Here is a 21,194-nt window from a genome sequence, read left to right as displayed (position 1 = left end):
CATTTTTTGGGTATAAGATAAAAATTCAAATTTGGTTTGATTTGAGTTTTTATTGTTAGTATTGATTTGGACCAACTTTTCATATTTTTCAATAGTAAACAATTATTTTAAGAACTATTTATTCATATCATTTAACTACTAAGCTATAGAGGTTTTTTTGGTCATATATTATTGTCAGATTTTGTTGGAGCGCAAAGTATTCTTAACATAAGACTCTTAATTTGTGTTCAATATTGGGAAGAAATGGAAGTGCTGGAGAGTCATTGAGCAGTTAACAAAAAGAAGTTCCAAGTTGTCTTAATATAGCATAGTTATGCAAAGATGTAGTGGAATTTAGCTTCTTTGGAAGTCCCTTTCTTCTTCAAGGAAACATATTTGATTTCCTCTTCTCATTCCTTGATGAGAGGCTTTCTCATATAGGGAGTTGGGGAAAAGAAGCTGAATCAGACAAATCTTTGTAAATACTAACATTATCAAAGTTCTCTCTCCTCCTCTCTCTGGCTTTCTCTTTTTATGTGTATATGAGTGTGTGTGTGTGTGTGTGTGTGTGTGTGTGTGATATTAGAATCTTATATATTACTAGAAACATTTATTTATTTTCAATTAACTTATTTTATCCAAATTGAATGAATATTTATTGTTGAAAAAGCTTTTCAATTCCATGTTATCAGAATTATATTTTTATCTTTTGTGATCTCTTTCTTTTCATTAAGAATTTGTCCTGAATTATCAAAAGTGATCCAGTTCCCTTCTGTTTTTTTAGTTGTGTGATTTTTATAATCTATAACATATCCATTTGTAATTTATTAATACGTGGTAAGATGTTGGTTTAATCCTAATTTTTGCCAGATTGTTTTCTTCTTTTCCCAATAATTTTTGTTATAGAGAATTCTTTCCAACATAATTTATGTCTTGGAATTTACTGTACACTCTATTATAGAATGCAGTTATTTTTGAATTTTCCTATCTGATTTGTTCCATTATTACACTTGACTGTTATAATGAAGTACTAGCCAATGATAGCCACATTATTGGAGCAGATCTGCCTTTTCTGGCATGTTATACAGAACATGTACAATATTAACTGCTTGCTTTCAAGCTAATTGATTGAGCTTGGTTAACCTTTTCATCATGAATGACTGAGAGTCTGGGGCTATGTAGTATCTAGGAGTTTATTGATTAGTTTCAGAGTCAGGACTGTTAAAAGAGCTAGAAATGATTTGGCAAAGAAAATGATTGCCTCCCACCCCTCTAATCCCTACCACATACACATTTTGGACTTCTTTGAGCTTCACTTTTCCCTAGTACCTTCTGACTGAGGAAAAAAGTGCTTTTAGTCTCAGGATGGAGGCAGGGGGCAGAGTCCCGTCCTTGTTTCTGGTGTTTGCTATTTCCATTCTAAGATGAATGAGTATTCAGAATGCCTCATAAGATGTGAAAAGTCATCATACATATTTAAGCAATTGGAGTTGGTAGTAGGAATATCTAAATCCAGAGAACTGTCACTGAGCAACAACCTACCTGATCTAGTGCAGCAGGGAACTAATCAGTTTATTAAGACACCATGACTTAAAATAAAATTAATTTCAATGGGCAAGGAAGCAACTCATTTATCATAGGTGTTGTACCTTAAGCAGGAATACCCAGGGCCAGGAATCCAAGATAGTTGTAGATACAACACATTTCCTATATGTAACTTTTTGTTTCAAGTTTAAACCCATTTTCCCCACAGAACTTTTGTGCATGTGTAGGAGAAAATATTAACTCCTGGGTTGAGGAAGAAATGTTTTGTAATTTCTACTTTGAGCTTGAGTCCATTTTCCCCAAAGGGGAAAATGCCCCTAGTTAGAGGGAATATTGAAATATAATTTGTATCCTTATTATAACTCCTCAGAAAATAACCCTTTGGAAAATCTAATTGATGTTAGGAATATTAAGAGAATCAATATTAATAGGATTAAAAATCCCACCTCCTCAGCATTTTCCAACCAAAGGAAAGTAAGCTGCCCTCTATGCACCTAACGTGAATGGAAATTGATATAGTCAGTCCAAAGGGAGAGCTAGGATATTTTTTAACCAGGACCATATAATTTCATCTATCTTCTCTTTAAACCTCATGTTATTCTCCATTTGACACCATCAAATTCAATCTTTGGACTTCTTGATTCCAAAATTTCCAATTCACCTTCATGGACTCTTTTCATTCTGGTTCTCTTCCAGTTCTCCTTTATCAGATATTTTTCTTTACAAATTCAAATATTCCATAAACGTTTATAAGCCTATAGATCTCTATGAACATTCTGTATCCTTCTCAGGAGAATTTAAGGGCCTTGAAGGTAGAAATTGCTTCATTCTTTTTTTGTATCATGAGAATGAGGCACAGTCTCTTATGTATAGTAGGTGTTTAGTAAATGTATTTTAAATTGAATTGAATTCCTATCATGTCATGTTGCCACTACTAGTAAAACAGGTGGACATGATTGCATTTCAGAATGTGAATAACTGCCAGCTTGATTAAGTACAAGTAATTTCCATACTGTAGTTGAAAAAACCTGAATAAAAAACTGAAACCTATATAAAACATGAGGAATCTTCTTCTCCCACAAAATATTACATATTATTAGTGAAATATTAATAAGTTGAATATTTTAAAGTTGAAGATAGGACACAAAATGAAACTTTTATTGAAGAGGTATTTTTCAATAAACCTTGTTTCACAACCCAGTGACTCCAATCACAGGAACTACTCTGTCTTACATTATATCATCCTTCCCTTTGCATTCAAAATTCATTTTATTTGAATGCATGAAGTCTAATTCAGAAATACTGACTGAGTACCTATTAAATCCTATATTATATGGATATAAAGAAATATAAGATATAGCCCGTGGCATCAAAAAGCTTACAATCTAGTGACAGAAATGAGATGTATGTAAATAATTACAATACACTATGTAAGGTGCAAGGTGAGTACAAATTACTGTGAGATTTCCCTGGAGGGAGGAATCAATTCTGTGTGAGTGCAGCTTGGGAGGGACAAGGATAAGTGAAGGCTTTATTGACTTACTGAATGAAGAATGAAGTTTAAATGGAAACTATAGGTTGGTAAATGATCAAAGACTTGAAAAATGAACACATTTTCTGGCCTAGACCTGACTCAATCTGATGATTTATATGTATGACTGGAAAATGAGACAAAAATAAAACTATTATTTTTTAAAGGATATTTACTTAAGAATCATATGCATTCATCCTGTATTTTAAGATACAGCCTTTAATTGGGGTAGTCTCCCTACTTCTGCATTTGTCATAATAACATGCCTGTCTAGAAGATCTTGTCAAGTTTGAGTAAATCCCCAATTCTTTCTTGTTCATGTACTTAGGGATCCTGGAAGCAAAATCTATGATTAAAAGTATAGTACCATGGACCAATGAAGACTTGAGGATTTCCAATTAAGTCTTCATCACATTGGAAAATACCTTTGATGAGCATATATTTCCCTCTTTTATAACTCACCAAATATTTATCGTATTATAATATTTATTATAATGTTGCAATAATATTTATTGTAATAACTTGTATATAATTACATGGTAGGGGCCCTGTAATCTATATTACTCCTACCATTAAAAAATAAATAACTGGTATAAATGGGTGAAAGAAATTCCAGGTACAGGATAAACTAGGGGCAAAGCCACAGAAAGAGGAAAGGAAAAAAATTACTTAGAAAATTTCATGTAGAGTGGTATAGTTAGATCATAAGATATAAGAAATGTAACACTGTAGATATGTCTAGATAGAGAAGATTTGTAATCAGTTGTGTTGGACCTATGATTGTCAGGATAAAAAGTATGAACTTTATCCAAACTAAATGGAATATAATAAGTGATTTTGCTCAATTCAATTTCATAAACATTTATTTTATTAAGAGTCTAGGATGTGGTTAACACTGCATGGAACAATAAGTTTAGATATTAATGGCAGCTAGGTGATACAGTGTGGAGAAAGCACTAGCCCTAAAGTCAGGAGAACCTGAGTTCAAATTCAGCATCAGACACTTGACACTTACTATGTGTGACCTCGGAGCAAGTCAGTTACCCCCATTTCCCCACCAGAAAAAAAAAAGATTTAATCTTCAAATATGGTGTACTTTTAGAATTTAAAAGAGTAGGTGGAATATGGCATATACACAAAAATGTTGGCTTGATAGAGATGGTTAGATTTTTGGAACTGTAACTCAAGGAATAAAATAATCACAAGTAACCTATAAATCTAAGTTCACACACACACACACACACACACAGATAAACGAGTCCACCTTGAAATTACAATTTGTTTTGGCCTGTTCTAAATTCCTATGAATTTCGATATGTTGCTTTATAAGAAAAAAAGAAAAAATTAAATTTTACTTTTAGAATCCTAGAGATCTGAAAATAATTGTATCATGACATTGAAATAGATATTCCTGTAAAGAAATTTAGGTTAGTGAAGTCTTAAGCGTAAGAATATTGCACAGAGAATATCAGCTCTTTTTAACTATTTTATAGGATATTGGAAACAAATGGGCTGTCTCAGAAGATGATGTATTTTACCAAAGGTCATTAAGGCAAGAATATATAAACACTTTTTGAGGGGGTGGAATAGATGCTGTAGAAAGAATCCCAGATCAGATATGTATTGGGCTAGAAATAAGACCTTGAGGTACTTTCCAACTCTGAGTTCCTAGTTCTGTATCTGGGCTGTACTTTTCTATTAATAATATATGATAAAGGGACTCAAGCTTTTGAATCTGATTATTATTAGAACTAATCAGAAAGCTGTTTTTATTCATATGTGGAAAATGTATTTATCTTAGATGCTATATTTCCTGTCTTGATTTCCTTATTTATTCATAAAATGGGCATATCTTTTTTTGTAAGAGAAAATGAGAAAGAGGGAGATGTTTTTCTTTGAAAATTTTCTATTAGTAGATATGGGATATTATATGGCTATTTTAATAGACAGTCCATATTCTTATTTAGCAAGTCCTCTTTTGTGTTTAGAGTTAGGAATAATGTGATATAATAAAAAGAACAATAGATTTGTAATCCTTTATTCTGAATTTGAATCCTGCTTCTACTGATTACAGAATATATGATCAAAGGCAATTTGCTTGACCTCTCTAATGCTCATATAAAAAAGATTTGAGTGATCTCTAAGGTTATTTTTTTCCTTCAATATTTTCTGTTTCTTCGAGATACTGTCAATGAGAAATAACTTAAGAAATGTTACAAAGGCTATAAATAAATATGTTGAAATAGGAGAAATGAAATAAATAAAAGCAAAAGTTGTCAAAGTAAGTTAATAAGGACTTTGACAACTGTGCTGCTTCTAAATCACAAATCAAATGCTATTACAAATGGAGAGCAATCAATTAAAAAAAGAAAAGAATGAATATTAATATTGGTTTTTCAAGGGAAAAAAAGCACCTCAGAGAATTGTGGTTCAATTTCAGGAAATGAAATATGCTTCTTTTTAGTAATATTAGGAATACCCCATTATTTTGGTAAGTTTCTATTCTTTCTGATTTGTTTTCTTTAACCTCTACGATTAACTAGTCATGCAGAACTAATTGACGAGTGGGCAGACCTCACTGTGGATGTTTTTTGTCAATAGAATTGATGGTCATGTAAAAATAGTTTTGCAGCAAGTTCATAAACCTTAAGTGCCTACTGCCAAATTATTCTAAACCTCAGTTATTCAAATAGACCTATATCAATTTCTTTAATGCTGTAAAATAGTTCATTGACAAAACCATTAATTTGATTCTTGATTTAACTAAATCCCCAATTTGCAAACTAATAAGTATGGTAGTGTAATGATGCTCTTACCTTGATCACCTGAGATGATGGTATCAGGTAGGACACCGCAGGGACCCACTTCTGAAAATGTTATGTGTTTCTTTCTCATGTGGGTGTGAGCTGCCTGTTTCTAACTGGCTGCATGGTGGTAATACTTTTCAAACTACCAGATTGGGAATTTCATTAGTAATTTCCTTATGTCCTCAGGTATATGAGATAATGTAGATTTGTTTATTCTTACTCTACCTTTGAAGTAAATAAGCCCTTGTAAAAGCTTCTCTGGCTATTAAATGGATAAATGGATTTGAGTTTCTGGGGAACCCACTAAATTGAGGGAATACAATCTGTGGGTGTTACTTTTAGTCAAACACAACATTTCTGAATAATCATATTGTGAAAGAAATGTAGACCAAAAACCCTCAAGAAAATAAAGACACTTAAAAAAAGTATGCTTCGATTTGCATTCAGACACCATCAGTTCTTTTCTCAGAGTATGGATTGTCTTTGATCAATGTATTGATGAGAATAGTTATAACATTCATAGCTAGTCATTTTACAATATTGTTACTTTGTACACAGTACATTTTACTTTGCATTAGCTCATAGAAGTCTTTTTCTGATAGTAACCTGCTCATCATTTATTAAAGCTCAATAATTTTCTATGATAATCACATACCACAATGAATTCAGCCATTCCCCAATTGATAGGCATCCACTCAATTTCTAATTCTTTGACTCTAGAAAAGAGTTGCTATAAATGTTTTTTTGTACACATAGATCTTTGTACTTTTTGTTTTTTATCTCTTTTGGGATATAGATCTAGTAATAGTATTGCTAGGTCTAAGAGTATACATGCTTTTATAACCCTTCAAGCTATATAGAGTGATTAAATCAGTTCACACTTCCACTAACAATATTAATGTCTCATTTTTTCATACCCCTTCAAACATTTGTTATTTATCTTTTTTATCCTATTAGTCAGTCTAAGAGGATGTATTTCAGACTTTTTTCATGATTATAGATAGCTATGATTACTTTATCTGAAAATGATTTTATCTTTTGATCATTTATCAATTAGGTAATAACTTATTTTAATAAATTAATTTAATACATTTCATTACTATTTTAATATTTTAATAAATTTTAACAAATTTAATTAAATATTTTTAAAAATGTCATTCTCTATATGCTTGAGAAAGGAAGCCCTGATCAAACAAATTCGCTTCAATTTTTTCACAATTATTTTTGCTAACTGTATTCTTCCCTATTTATTCTATTCTTTTTCTCCTTTCATCCTGTCTCTCCTCAAAAGTGTTTCACTTATGATTACCCCTCCCCAATCTTCCTTCCTTTCTACCACTCCCACCCCCATTTCTTTTACATCTTATTATCCTGTAGGATAAAAAAGGATAAAATAAAATTATAAACTCAGGTGGGCATGTATGTTACCTTTTTGAATCAATTCAGATAAGAAATTTGTAAGTGGGTCACTTCCCCATATCTCCCCCCCTTCTTTTCTACTTGAAAAACTTTTTCTTGCCTCTTTTATGTGTTGAAATTTTCCATTCTACCTCTCCCTTTCCCTTTCTCCCAGTAAGTTCCCTCCTCATCCCTTACTTTTATTATTTTAGATATCATCCCTTCACATTCAACTAACACCTGTGCCCTTTGTTTATATATACTTCAAATTGCCTTAACAGGGAGAAAGTTCTCATGAGTTACTTGTATCATCTTCCTATGTAGAAATATAAACAGTTTAACCATATAAAATCTTTTATGATTTCCCTTTCCTGTTTACCTTTTTATACTTGAGCCTTGTATTTGAAAGACAAAGTTTCTATTCAGTTTTTGTTTTTTCATCAAGAATGCTTGACATTCCTCTATTTCATTGAATATTAATTCTTTCCCCTGATGGATTATAATCAGTTTTTTTGAGTAGGTGGTTTTAGTTGTAATATTAGCTTCTTTGCCCTCCAGAATATAGTATTCCATACCCTTTGATCCTTTAATATAAAAGCTACCAACTCTTGTGTTGTCCTGTGACTCCATTATATTTGACTTGTTTCTTTCTATTTCCAATATTTTTCTCCTTGAACTGGGAGCTCTGGAATTCAGCTATAATATTTTTGGGAGTTTCCATTTTGAATCTCTTTCAGATGGTGATAGGTAATTCTTTCAATTTTTATTTTATCCTCTGATTCTAGAATATCAGGACAGTTTTCCATGACAATTTTTGGAAAGATGATATCTACTCTTTTTTTTTTGATCATGACTTTCATGTAGTCTAATTATTTTCAAATTTGCTCTTCTGGATCTATTTTTCAGGTTCTTTGTTTTTTTTCAATGAAATATTTCACATTGCCTTCTAGTTTTTCATATTTTGGTTTTGTTTTATTGTTTATTGATTTCCTTTTTAAATTAAATTTTAATTTATTTTTTGCTGAGGTAATTGGGGATAAGTAACTTGCCCAGGATCACACAGCCAGGAAGTGTTAAGTGTCTGAGGCCAGATTTGAATTCAGGGTCTCCTGACTTTAGGGCTGATGCTCTATCCACTTCACCCAACTGGCTGCCCCATTTCTTGATTTCTCATAAAATCATTAGCTTCCCTTTTCTCAATTCTAATTTGTGAGGAATTATTTTCTTCCCTTAACTTTTGCACCTGCTTTTCCATTTGTCCAATTTTACTTTTAAAGGAGTTGTTTTTTTCAGTGAATTTTTGTTCTTCTCTTTCCATTTGGCCAAATCTCCTCAGTGACTTTTGTACTTCCTTTACTATTTCGTCTAGTCTGTTTTTAAGTTGTTATTTTCTTTAGCATTTTTTGGTCTCTTCTACCAAATTGTTGATATTTTTCATGATTTTCTTGCATCACTCTCATTTCTCTTCTCAATTTTTTCTCTGCCTCTCTTATTTGATTTTCAAAATCTTTTCTGAGCTCTTTCAAAGTCTGAGACCAATTTATATTTTTTCTTGGATGCTTTAGATATAAGAGCTTTGATTTTGTTAAATTCTGAATGTATATTTTGATCTTCCTTGTCATCATAGAAACTTTCTATGGTTAGAATCCTTTTCTGTTAATTATTCATTTTCTTAGCCTTTCACTTGACTTTTGATTATATGTTAAAGTAGGTCTCCATTTCCAGAGTAGAAGGTACACTCTCCCAAGCTTCAGGTTTTTTCTGTAGCTGTTTTCAGAGCTCTCTAGGGACTTGTAATTTTTCAGTTCTTCCAAGGTGGTATGATACAAGAAGAGGTATATTTACTACTCTCCAGGCCTGTGCTCTGTCTTTGAGTGTCCAGAAGCATTCTTTTCCATTCCTGGAATTGTAAAGAGGGTCCCCCTTTCACTGTCTCCACCAGCTCTGGTATGCTAATGCTTCTCCTCACTCAGGGACTGCCCCACAGTTTTGTGACCAAAACCTGAATCCTGCCTCACTGCTGGCAAATAGATGCCTGTAATCTCCTGACCAGTTGTTCGACCCATTACCATCTGCTGACACAGCCTGCACAGCACTGTGCTCCACTCACTCTGTTGTGACAGACCTTTCTTGCCAACCTTACAAGTTGTCCTGGGATGGAAAATTGTTTTGTTCACCATTTGTGAATTCTTTTGCTCTAGAATTTATTCAAAGTTATTACTTAAAGATATTTTGAAGGGTTTGAGGGAGAGCTCAAGTTGGTCCCTGCCTTTACTCTACCTGTAAATTCTTAAATCAAAGGTAGAGAGTCTGGAGACATCCCACACTTGGCATGTAGTGTACCAGAATGTACTGTAAAACTTGGCAAAGGGATGGAATGTAACAGAGCCAGGGTTAGCACTAGAGTAATTACTGCTATAATAGCAACAATATGCTAAATTTATATAATAGTTGGAAATATATATGGCAAAAGGAAAAGTAACTAAAGAGCTGGGTGGTATAATGATAGAGAGTAGAACCTGGTGCCAGGAATGCCTGAGGTAAAATTTAATTTCAAGAACTTACTGTGTGACTTTGGGCACATTACTTGATCTTGCTCTGAAGCAGTTGCCTATTTTGTAAAATGAGGGCAATAATAACACCTACTTCCCGTAATACTTTTGAAGATAAAATGAGATTATTGTAAATTACTTCACAAACTTTAAAGCATTATATAAATGCTATTAGTATTAACATAATTAATATTGTGCCTATGAATAGTGTTTTGCCTTTTTTAAACTGGTTATGTGACTTTGTTGTTGTTTTAGGGTGGTAATTTTCTGTGGCAGAAATGATTTGAAATTTGTTACTGCTATATTTAAGGCCTACATCTTTTGTAGTTTTTCAGCCATAAGCTTGTGTATGTTTCTTAACATACACAAGATGAGAAGATGGCTATTGTACACCTAGTGTCTATCTAAAATTTAGTGTTAACATTACAATTTTCCATTTTTCTTGATAACTCTTTTTTTTTTTATCAAAGAAAGAAACTGTTACCAGTAAGTTTGATGACTTTTGAGGATATTATAACCAAGGTATGAATTAAGGGAAAGAATTATGTCATATTCTGTCTACAGATAAAAGAGTCGGAGAAGGTGAGAAAAATTATATCTGCTACAATATTATTTTAAGGTATCTCTTTTTAAAAAATATTTTTTTTTTAGTTTTCAACATTTACTTTTGTAAGATACTGAGTTCTAATTTTTTCTCTTTCCTTTCCTCCTTTTCCCCTTCTTAAGACAGCAAGCAACCTAAAATAGATTATACATGTATAATCATATTAATATTTTCACATTAATCATGTTGTCAAAGAATCAAAACTAAAGGGAAAAGCCACAACAAAAAGACAACAAAAAGTGAAACTAGGATGTTTTGATATGCATTCATACTTCAAAATTCTTTGTATGTGGACAGTATTTTTTATTATGAGCCTTTTGGAATTGTCTTGGATCACTGCACTGTTAAGAGCTAAGCCCATCATAGTTAATCATCACACAATGTTGCTGTTACTGTGCACAATATTCTGTGCTCACTTCATTCAGCATTAGTTCATGTCTTTCCAGGTTTTTCTGAAATTCTCCTGATCTTCATTTATGAATTTGTATACCACAACTTTTTTTTAGTAATTCCCCAGTTGATGGGCATCCCCTCAAATTTCCAATTCTTTGTCACCACCAAAAGAATTGCTATAAATATTTTTGTATGTGTTGGTTCTTTTATGATCTTTCTGGGATACAAATCTAGTAATGGTATTGCTGGATAAAAACAGTAGAGTTATAGTTCCAAATTATTCTCCAGAATGACTGAATCAGTTCACAACTCCACCAATAATATGTTAGTATTTTTATTTTTCCACATCACTTCAACATTTATCATTTTCCTTTTCTGGCATATTGGCCAAACTGAAAGGTATGAGGTGGTATTTCAGAATTGTTTTGATTTGCATTCCTCTAATCAATAGTGATTTAAAGCTTTTTTTATATGACTACAAATGATTTTAATTTCTTTATCTGAAAACTTTTTATAATCTTTGACCATTTATCAATTAGGGAATGATTTGGATTCTTATAAACTTGACTCATTCCTCCATATACATTTGAGAAATGAGGCCTTTATAAGAAACACTGATTGCAAAAATTGTTTCTTAGTTTTCTGCTTTCCTTCTAATCTTGGTTATAATTGGCTTTGTTTGTGGAAAACCTTTTAAATTTAATATAATCAAAATTATTCATTTTGCATCTCATAATTGTCTCTTGGATTTGATCATAAAATCTTCTCTTTCCCATATATCTGACAGGTAAGCCACCCTTTATTCTCCCAACTTGCTTGTGATATTAACCTTTATTTAAATCATGTATCCATTTTGATCTTATCTTGGTATAAGATGTGAGATATTGAGCTATACCTAGTTTCTGCCCTGGTATTTTCTGGTTTTCTCAGTAGTTTTTGCCAAATAGAAGCTAGAGTCTTTGGATTATCAAAAAATAGATTACTATAATCATTTACTCTACTGTCTTGTGTACTGAAGCTATTCCATTGATCCACAACTCGATATCTCAGCAAATATCAAATAGTTTTGATGATTGCCACTATATAACATAGTTTGAAATATGGTATTTTTAGGTCATCTTACTTTGCATTTTTTTTCATTAATTTCCTTGATCTTCTTGATCTTTTGTTCTTCCCAGATGAATTTTATTATTTTTTTCTAGCTTTACAAAATAAGTTTTTGGCAGTTTGATTGATATGACATTGAACAAATTAATTTAGATAACATTTTCATTTTTATTATATTAAGTTGGTCTACTTATAAGCAATTGATATTTTTCTAGTTGTTTTGATTTTGGTATCCTTTTCAGGAGTGATTGGTGGGGTCTTTCAATTACTATTTTGCCCAGATTTTAAAGTTCAAGGGTTTTCCATGATAATTTTTTGAAAGATGTTGTCCATGCTCTTTTTGGTCATAGCTTTCAGGTAGCCTCAAAATTCTTAAATTATCTCTCCTAGATCTATTTTCCTGGTTAAATTTTTTTCCCCAATATGGCATTTTTCATTTTTTTTATTTTTTCATTCTTTTGATTTTATTTGACTACTTCTTGATGTTTCATAGAATCATTCACTTTTACTTCCTAGTTCTAATTTTTAAGGAATTATTTTCTTTAGTAAGCTTTTGAACCTCCTTTTCCATTTGTCCAATTCTATTCTTTAAGGAAATGTTTTCTTCAGTGGATTTTTTCCCATTTAAGCATTTCCCCTTCATTTCTTTTCCCAATTTTTTTTCTAATCAATTTATACATTGAATACATTGTACTGTGATGTATATGTGATGATCAACTATGAAAGATTTGATTAGAACTTTGGTTAGAAAACCCCATCTGCTTCCAGAAAAAGAACTATGGAGAATGAATGTAAATCAACACATGCTATGTTCACATCTTTTTTTTCTGCTTTTTTTTCTCTCCATGGGTTTTCCTTCTTGATCTATTTTTCTCTCCCAACATGATCCATAAAGCAATTGAATTAAAAATAAATAAATAAAATGATAAAAAAATCCTTATTCTCTTCTAAGAAAGTCATGTCTAAAGAATTTCACAAAATAGAGGAGTGCCCCTATTTCATTTAATTATTCTTACAATTGAGCAAAAAGATTACTTTTTTACAGGTATTATTGTTCAAAAGAATGAAGTTATTTTTAAGTAAACTAACTTTTATATAAAATGATATTCTGTTTACTTACTTGATTACTTGGGCTTTCCTTATTATTTTATTTTTCATGAGAATGTAATATTTGGATCCACTTACTAAAAACACCCTGTAGTCATTTGGGAAACAGAAAGTGAAGTATATATATTCAGTCACTGCTGATTCATTAAATTTATTCAGGAATTTGTTTTATATTATGAAGTCTATAGGCAAAAGGAACAAGAAGGAAAAAATACAATCTCAGAAGAGAACAGCTAAAATCAAATATCCTCTTTAGAGTGGGAATTGAAAAAAAAAGTCATTAATTAATTAAGTCATTAAGACAAAACCAAGCAAAACATTAAAGAACACAAAATCCAAAATGAGATTTATAATCTCACTGAGGAAAATATCAAATAGGAACCAAAATACTTAAAACCAAATGGCTGAGATGCAAAACACCAGAAAATAAATGGGTTAAAATTTCTTCAATTCAACAGCAGCAAAATCTAAAGCAAGGATCAGTTAAAATTGAAAATAGTCATTTATAATTCCATGTAAAATAATTAAGATGATCTTCAAATGTATATATCATAAATGGCCCAATAATAACAGATAAAGTTACATAGAAAGAAAAAAAACAACATTAATTTTCAACCATATGTAAAAGAGTATTCTTCTCATGGTTCATGGTGGTATCCATCTTAAATATAAGGAAAGAAGGTCCCACATGTAAAATTGAAAGACCATTTGACTGAGTGCATCGGGATTAGGGAACTAGTTTTTCCAGGTCCTACCATGCCATGCAGTTTTGCTGTGTTCAGTCCTAAAGAACTTGGCTTCTGAAAAGAGAGTTTTCTTTTCTCATACTCCTAGGTTGACAATATTTCCAGTCCTAGTGACCTTTGGGATTATGTTAATTATAGTAAAAGTTTACAGTTCTTGTATCCTGGATTTCCCCTCAAAAAAGAAAACAATAAAGGTACTCAATGTACAATATGATTTGTGCTCTTGGAAAGGTAATTTATTCAGTCAATCAGTCAAGCATTTATTAAATATTTGTATATGGTAAGCACTATTCACAAAAAAGAAAATGTGAGGCATAAAAGATTCACAGCATGCTTTAGCATAATGCCTAAAAGGAAATTTAATGACAATTTATAACTATGGTTACAAAAAATCAGGAGGCTAATATTTAAGCTGCATCAGAACATAAAGCAATTTTGCAACCAATGAAACATTTTCTACTTTGTCCTACTTGATGAATTATCCCATTATATTTGTAGACCTCAAGAAGTAAACTTGGGGTTCTTAACAGGGCAAACTTCTGTCAATCTTGTGAGTCACTTTTCTCCCACAGAGTTCTTTACTCAATCTTTCCAAGTATGATCTTGTAGTGTGAACTCCCTGATAGGTATATATGTTTTAGGTTTTGTGAACAAGTAAATCCCTTTACAGTGAACCTGGAATGTTCTTAATCTTTGATTTCTCTGTGATGCCATCCAAGAGCTATGTGGATAGTCTTTTTTTTCTCCCAGGAGCAAAATGGATCATGAAATCTAATTTATCTAGATCTAGGACCCAATTATATGGTGTTCTAAGTCTTTAATTTTAAATTATGCACAAGACAATGCCAGGAAAATTTCCTTCTTTGCTGAAAGGTTAGGTACCAAGCCCATAATAACTAGGGAATTCAAAATCTGTAAACTCTTTTATATTGACAGTTTTGGCTCAGGAATAACATACTTGGATTCTTGTCTCAGACTCTTTGCAAGCAACTGCCATTTGCTTCCCTAAATTATCATTACTGCTTCTAGCAGTAATGGGGTTGGAAGAGTGAGCTCTCAAGACCTGAACACTGCAAGCAGAGGAAAGTCAATTTTCTTTTATAGACCATGATAGGGTGAGGATGATCCTCAGATAGCCAATAACTTGGAGTTATTTCTTTCTTACCAATTGCCTTTATCCAATGACCAATTCTTTGCAATCTCATCAGTTTAATTAATAGTCACTTTGATCAAGGATTCTTCTCCTCTCTTTAACAGATGACATACTTATCAACTTTGAAGATGACACAAATAAGATAGCAAATATAAAGGGTTTTATAAAATTTTATTGTTGGTCAACTGTTTCAGTTGTGTCTGACTCTTTGTGATTCCATTTTGGAGTTTTCTTTGGCAAACATACTGGAATAGTTCTGCCATTTACTTCTCTAGCTCATTTTACAGATGATTAGCTGAGGCAAGTGGGGCTAAATCACTTGCTCAGGATTACACAGTTAATAGTCTCTTTTTTTCTTACACACACACACACACACACACACACACACTAACACAAACAGCATTGGGACTAGAAAGATAGCCTTCAATATCTTGTCTTCTTTTGGTTCCAGGTTATGAAGAGTCATCATTTCCTCAGTTGTCCTTTGAATCAAGCTGTATCAACATAATGGTTCTCACTAAGGACAGCCTACAACAATATCCTAATCCATCTTTTTCATACATTCAAAAAAACTATTTCATCACACGGCTGGGCTATTAACTAATTCAGAGTTAATTCCAGAATCCATTTGTCTAGCCTTTCAGGATTCATGTCAGGCTTTCATAGATACTGAAGAGGCCTTGAGAAACAATTAGTATCTATTGTACCTCTGTCTAGCAGGCATTTCTCTACTTTGCCATCTCCTCCACTATCAAAATAGACATTGGGTTGGGCTGTAAAGATATCATTATTTATATTATTTATAAGTGTTATCTTGATATTATTTGAAAAGTCATTCTTTTTTATTTATTTATTTTTAAATGTTTTAATTTTGTTATTTCTGATATTTTTATTTGATATTTTTTGATATTTTCTATATTTTAATGGCTTTTCTTCATGGCAAAGCACCTGGTATTGATTCTATTTCATCTGAGATTTGTAAGGCAGGGAGTCTACAGGTCATAAAAAGTGACTAAAATATTCTGGGTTATATGGTAAGAGATAGTTATCCCCCAGGAGTTCAAGGATGCCTCTATTGTCCATCTCTATAAAGGAAAAGGAAATAGGTTATTCTGTGACAATCATGGGGACAGGGGGTTTCTCTGTTTTTAAGTTTTCATTATGTCATGATGGTTATTTGCTAAAGCTAAACTTATGTTATAGCTATCTAATGAAGAACTGGTGAATTTTTTTATTATTCATGTGAAAATTAGGGATCCTTACAGCTTTGTTCTTAAAGAAAATTCCATAGTAGATTATTCTTTTAGATTTTAAATAGGAAAATAACATACTAACAAGAGATATTTCCCAGAATTGCATTAAGATAGAATTATGAAAGACTTAAGAGTAAAATAAATAGAAAGTTACTTTAAAGAATGATACTTTTTTTACTTTTAAAGTAAAATAACAATAATAAACAATAAAAATAAATAAACTTGTATTTCTATGATTTCATGATAATTTTCATCTGAAAAATTTAAGTGTTCAGGATATGATAATAATGGGGTCAAATTTAGAGTATAATTGATCAAGTGGGATTATGAAAGTGCCATGTAAATAAAAATGTAATAGTTATGAAGAGAAAATATGTACTTATACCATTTTTATCTGGATGAGTTTAGTCTTGTTTGCTAAAGAGTGATATGTTTTACTTATCTACTAAAAATGTTTTAGTAGACATCATTATTGCCACAATGTATTTATAAGATTTACTTCTTTTGCAGCCAGAATCTAGCTTTGGGAGACACTAATGCTTAAGTTCTTAATAAATGCTTATACGTTGACTGATTGATCACTGATGTGGGTGTTGCCTTCACAAAGGGATCAGTTATTTGAATGCTTCTGACAGACTTTTACAACTGTCAATAAATATTTGTTAAGTGCTTATGATATACCATGCACCCTGCTAAGTGCTGGGGATACAGATGAGAAAAAGATTCCTTGCTCAAAAGAGGCTTGCACAGGGAACATAATGGAGTCCAGTATAAGGACTATATCTAGTGGGATATAAAGATTTAACTCTCCTGCAAACCATTTTAAATGGAGGCTTTGGGAGGAATTTACTTTACTCCTAATCCTACAGAGGGGCAGAGGATACCAAAGGTATTAATGAGATGTCAATAACAAAAGTAATACAATATTGAATGAATTTACTGGTGAAGAGATTTTTTTGAAGCATATTTATGGTGGAGTCCACACACACAAAGTGTCGCTGGTGGGAAATAAAGAGGCTGGTTTAGGATCCTCTTTAAAGGGAGCACAGAAGACAATAATCTGGTGATTCTTCTAGTAAATTATTAGAATATCTAGAGTAGCTGATCAATAGTGATTTAGAGCACCTTTTCATGTGACTACAAATAGTTTCATTTTCTTCATCTGAAAATTTTCTATTCGTATTCTTTGATGATTTATCAACTGGAGAATGGCTTGAACTATTATAAATTTGAATCAATTCTCTATATATTTTAGATCCTTTGGATGTAAAAATGTTTTCCCAGTTTATTGCTTCCCTTATTATCTTGTCTGCATTAGTTTTGTTTGCACAAAAACTTTTTAACTTAGTCCAATCAAAATGATTTATTTTGTGATCAATAATGATCGCTAGTTCTTCTTTAGTAACAAATCCTTCCTCCTCCACAGATCTGAGAGGTAAACTATCCTATGTTCTTCTAATTTGATTATAATATCATTTTTATGTTTAGATCATGAATCCATTTTGACTTTATCTTGGTATATGGTATTAGGTGTGGGTCTATTCCTACTTTCTGCCATACTAGTTTTCAATTTGTCAAAAAGTGTATTCTTTTTTTTTTTTTTTTAATTTAATAGCCTTTTATTTACAGGTTATATGTATGGGTAACTTTACAGCATTGACAATTGCCAAACCTCTTGTTCCAATTTTTCCCCTCTTACCCCCTACCCCCTCCCCCAGATGGCAGGATGACCAGTAGATGTTAAATATATTAAAATATAAATTAGATACGCAATAAGTATTCATGACTAAACCGTTATTTTGCTGTACAAATAGAATCAGACTCTGAAATATTGTACAATTAGCTTGTGAAGGAAATCAGAAATGCAGGTGGGCAAAAATATAAGGATTGGGAATTCAATGTAATGGTTTTTAGTCATCTCCCAGAGTTCAAAAAGTGTATTCTTAACCCAAAAGCTGGAGCCTTTAAGTTTGTCAAATACTAGATTGTTATAGTCATTGATTATTTTGTTCTGTGAACCTAACCTATTCTACTGATCAACATATCTATTTCTTAGGCAGTGCCAAAAGGTTTTGATGACCACTGCTTTATAATATAGTTTTATATCTGGTACAGCTAGGTCGCCTTCATTTGCTTTTCTCTTCATTAATTCCTTTGAAATTCTTGACCTTTTGTTCTTCTAGATGAATTTGGTTGTTATTTTTCTAGGTCAGTAAAATAGTTTCTTGCGAGTTTTGTATATTCACTTGACCTATCCAAGATCATTTGATATTTTTCCAGTTGCTTAAATATGATTGTATTTGTCTGGAAAGCATTTTGTAGTTTTGTTCATATAGTTCCTGCCTTTCCCTTGGCTGATAGATCCCCAAATATTTTATTCTATTGACAGTTATTTTAAATGGAATTTCTCTTTGCATCTCTTGCTTTTGGATTTTGTTAGTGATATATAAGAATGCTGATGATTTATATGGATTTATTTTGTATCCTGCAACTTTGCTAAAGTTGTGGATTATTCCTAATAGTTTTTTAGTTGATTCTCTAGGGTTCTCTAAATATACCATCATATCATTTGCAAAGAGTGATAATTTGTTTTCCTCCTTACCTAGTCTAATTCTTTATTGTGAAAGCTAGCATTTTTAATACAATATTGAATAGTAATAGTGATAGTGGGCAACCTTATTTCACTCCTGATATTGGGAATGGTTCCAGTTTATCTCCATTACATATAATGCTTGCTGATGGTTTTAAATATATGCTACTGACTATTGTAAGGAAAAGTCCATTTATTCCTATACTCTCTAGTGTTTTTATTAGGAATTGGTGTTGGATATTATCAATTGCTTTTTCTGCATCTATTGAGATAATCATATAGTTTTTGTTAATTTGGTTATTGATATAGCTAATTATGCTAATAGGTTTTCCTAATATTAAACCAGTCCTGCATTCTTGGTATAAATCTTACTTGGTCATTGTGTATTATCCTGGGGATAATTTTCTGTAATTTCTTTGATAATATTTTATTTAAGATTTTTGAATTAGGGAGATTGGGCTATAATTTTTCTTTCTCTATTTTTCAATCTGCCTGGTTTAGGTATCAGTACCATGTCTGTGTCATAAAAGGAATTTGGTAGGACTCCTTCAATCTCTATTTTTTCAAATAGTTTATATAACATTGAAGTTAATTTTTCTTTAAATGTTTTCACATTTAAATCCATCTGGTCCTGGGGATTTTTTCTTAGGGAATTAACTAATAGCTTGTTCTATTTTTTTTTCTAAAATGGGACTATTTAAGTAATTTACTTCCTTCTCTGTTAATCTGGGTAATCTACATTTTTTAAGGTATTCCTCCATTTCACTTAGGTTTTCAAATTTATTGGCATGAAGTTGGGCAAAGTAACTCCTAATATTTGCTCTAATTTCCTCTTCTTTGGTGGATAGTTGTCCTTTTTCATTTTTGAGAATAACAATTTGATTTTACTATTTCCTTTTTTCTAATCAAATTAACTAAAGATTTATTTATTTTGTTTTTTTTCATAAAACCAACTCTTAGTTTTATTTATTCCTTCAATAATTTTTTTAGTTTCTATTTTATTGATTGACTTTTATTTTTAGAATTTCATGTTTGGTATTTGATTGGGGTTTTTAATTTGTTCTTTTTCTAGCTTTTTTAGTTGCAAGCCCAATTCATTGAACTGATCTTTCTCTACTTTATGCAAGTAAGCATCTAGAGATATAAAATTTCCCCTTATTTTCACTTTGGCTGTCTTTCCACTATTAATTATTAAAACCCCTTTTTATGCTCTTCCAACTCTATTTCATATTGACCATTCCTGGTGTCTGTTGTATCCCTTCATTTTGTCTGTAACTTCTTTTCTAAATAAATCTACTTTTTGCCAAAGCGAATGACCATTGTGAATTCTTTACATGATAGACCCCAAATGTTTGGTGCCTACCATCATCTGGTATCTACATCAACCAGATCATGTTAGTCCTTGAATCACATCATTTGGTTCCAAACTCCATATCATAAATTACATCAATCACCAACTTAGATTTTTGATGGCTTAGAAAGTTAATTGTGTTTCAGTTGATTTGATAGTTTTAAAAATGGGCAACTTCTATCCCTTAAGGTCATTATCATATTTTAATTTGCATTTCTCTCACCAAATCCTGTTAGACAATTTTAAACTCTAAGGTAAATTCCTTAGATATTCTTTCAGATAACTCTGAAAAGAGTTATCTACTATTTTCTTTTTTCCTTCTAATAGGAAATTTTGAACCAAAAATGGAAAAGATTAATGATATTAATAATTTCTCCCTATAGTATATTACCAAAATGCTTATTAAATTCTTTATTGTATAAAATAGAATAGAGTTAATTATAATTTGAAAACCAATAGATCAATAAACATATATTAAATACCTATTGTGTGCCAGACACTGGACTAAGCCCTAGGAATATAAAAAGAGACAAAGACAATCTCTGTACTCAAGGAATTTACAATTTTATCCAGGAGACAACATGCAAACAAATATATACAAAGTAAGCTATACATCGAATAAATAGGAATAGAAATAACAGAAGGAAGGAAGTAGAATTAAGAGGAGTTGAAAAAGGAAATTGTAGAAGAAAGAAATTGTAGAATCCTGAAATTGTAGTTCAGGATTAAAGGAGCTCAAAGAAGTTAGTAGTCAGAGAGAAGGAGGCAGTGTTCCAGACACAAGAAACAGCTAGGGAAAATGTTGAGAACTGAGACATGGAGTCTTTTATTTATGGAGCATCCAGGATGACAGTATCATTGAATTGAAGAAGACATGTTGGGGAATAAAGTGTAAGAAGAAAAAACAGTTATGAAGGACTTTGAGTGCCAAACAGATCACTTTGAATCTGGTCTTGGAAGCAATAGAAAACTACTAGAGTTTTATTGAGTGGCAAGAGGCAGAAGGGGTAATGACATCATACCGGTGATTTAGGAAAATAATTTTAGTGAATGGATAAACAATGAATTGAAGTGTGGA

The sequence above is a fragment of the Sarcophilus harrisii genome, chromosome 1 (genome assembly GCF_902635505.1).
Source record: "Sarcophilus harrisii chromosome 1, mSarHar1.11, whole genome shotgun sequence".
Lineage (NCBI taxonomy): Eukaryota > Metazoa > Chordata > Mammalia > Dasyuromorphia > Dasyuridae > Sarcophilus > Sarcophilus harrisii.
The sequence above is the reverse complement of the archived record's forward strand: the minus strand, read 5'-3'. Positions refer to the sequence as shown.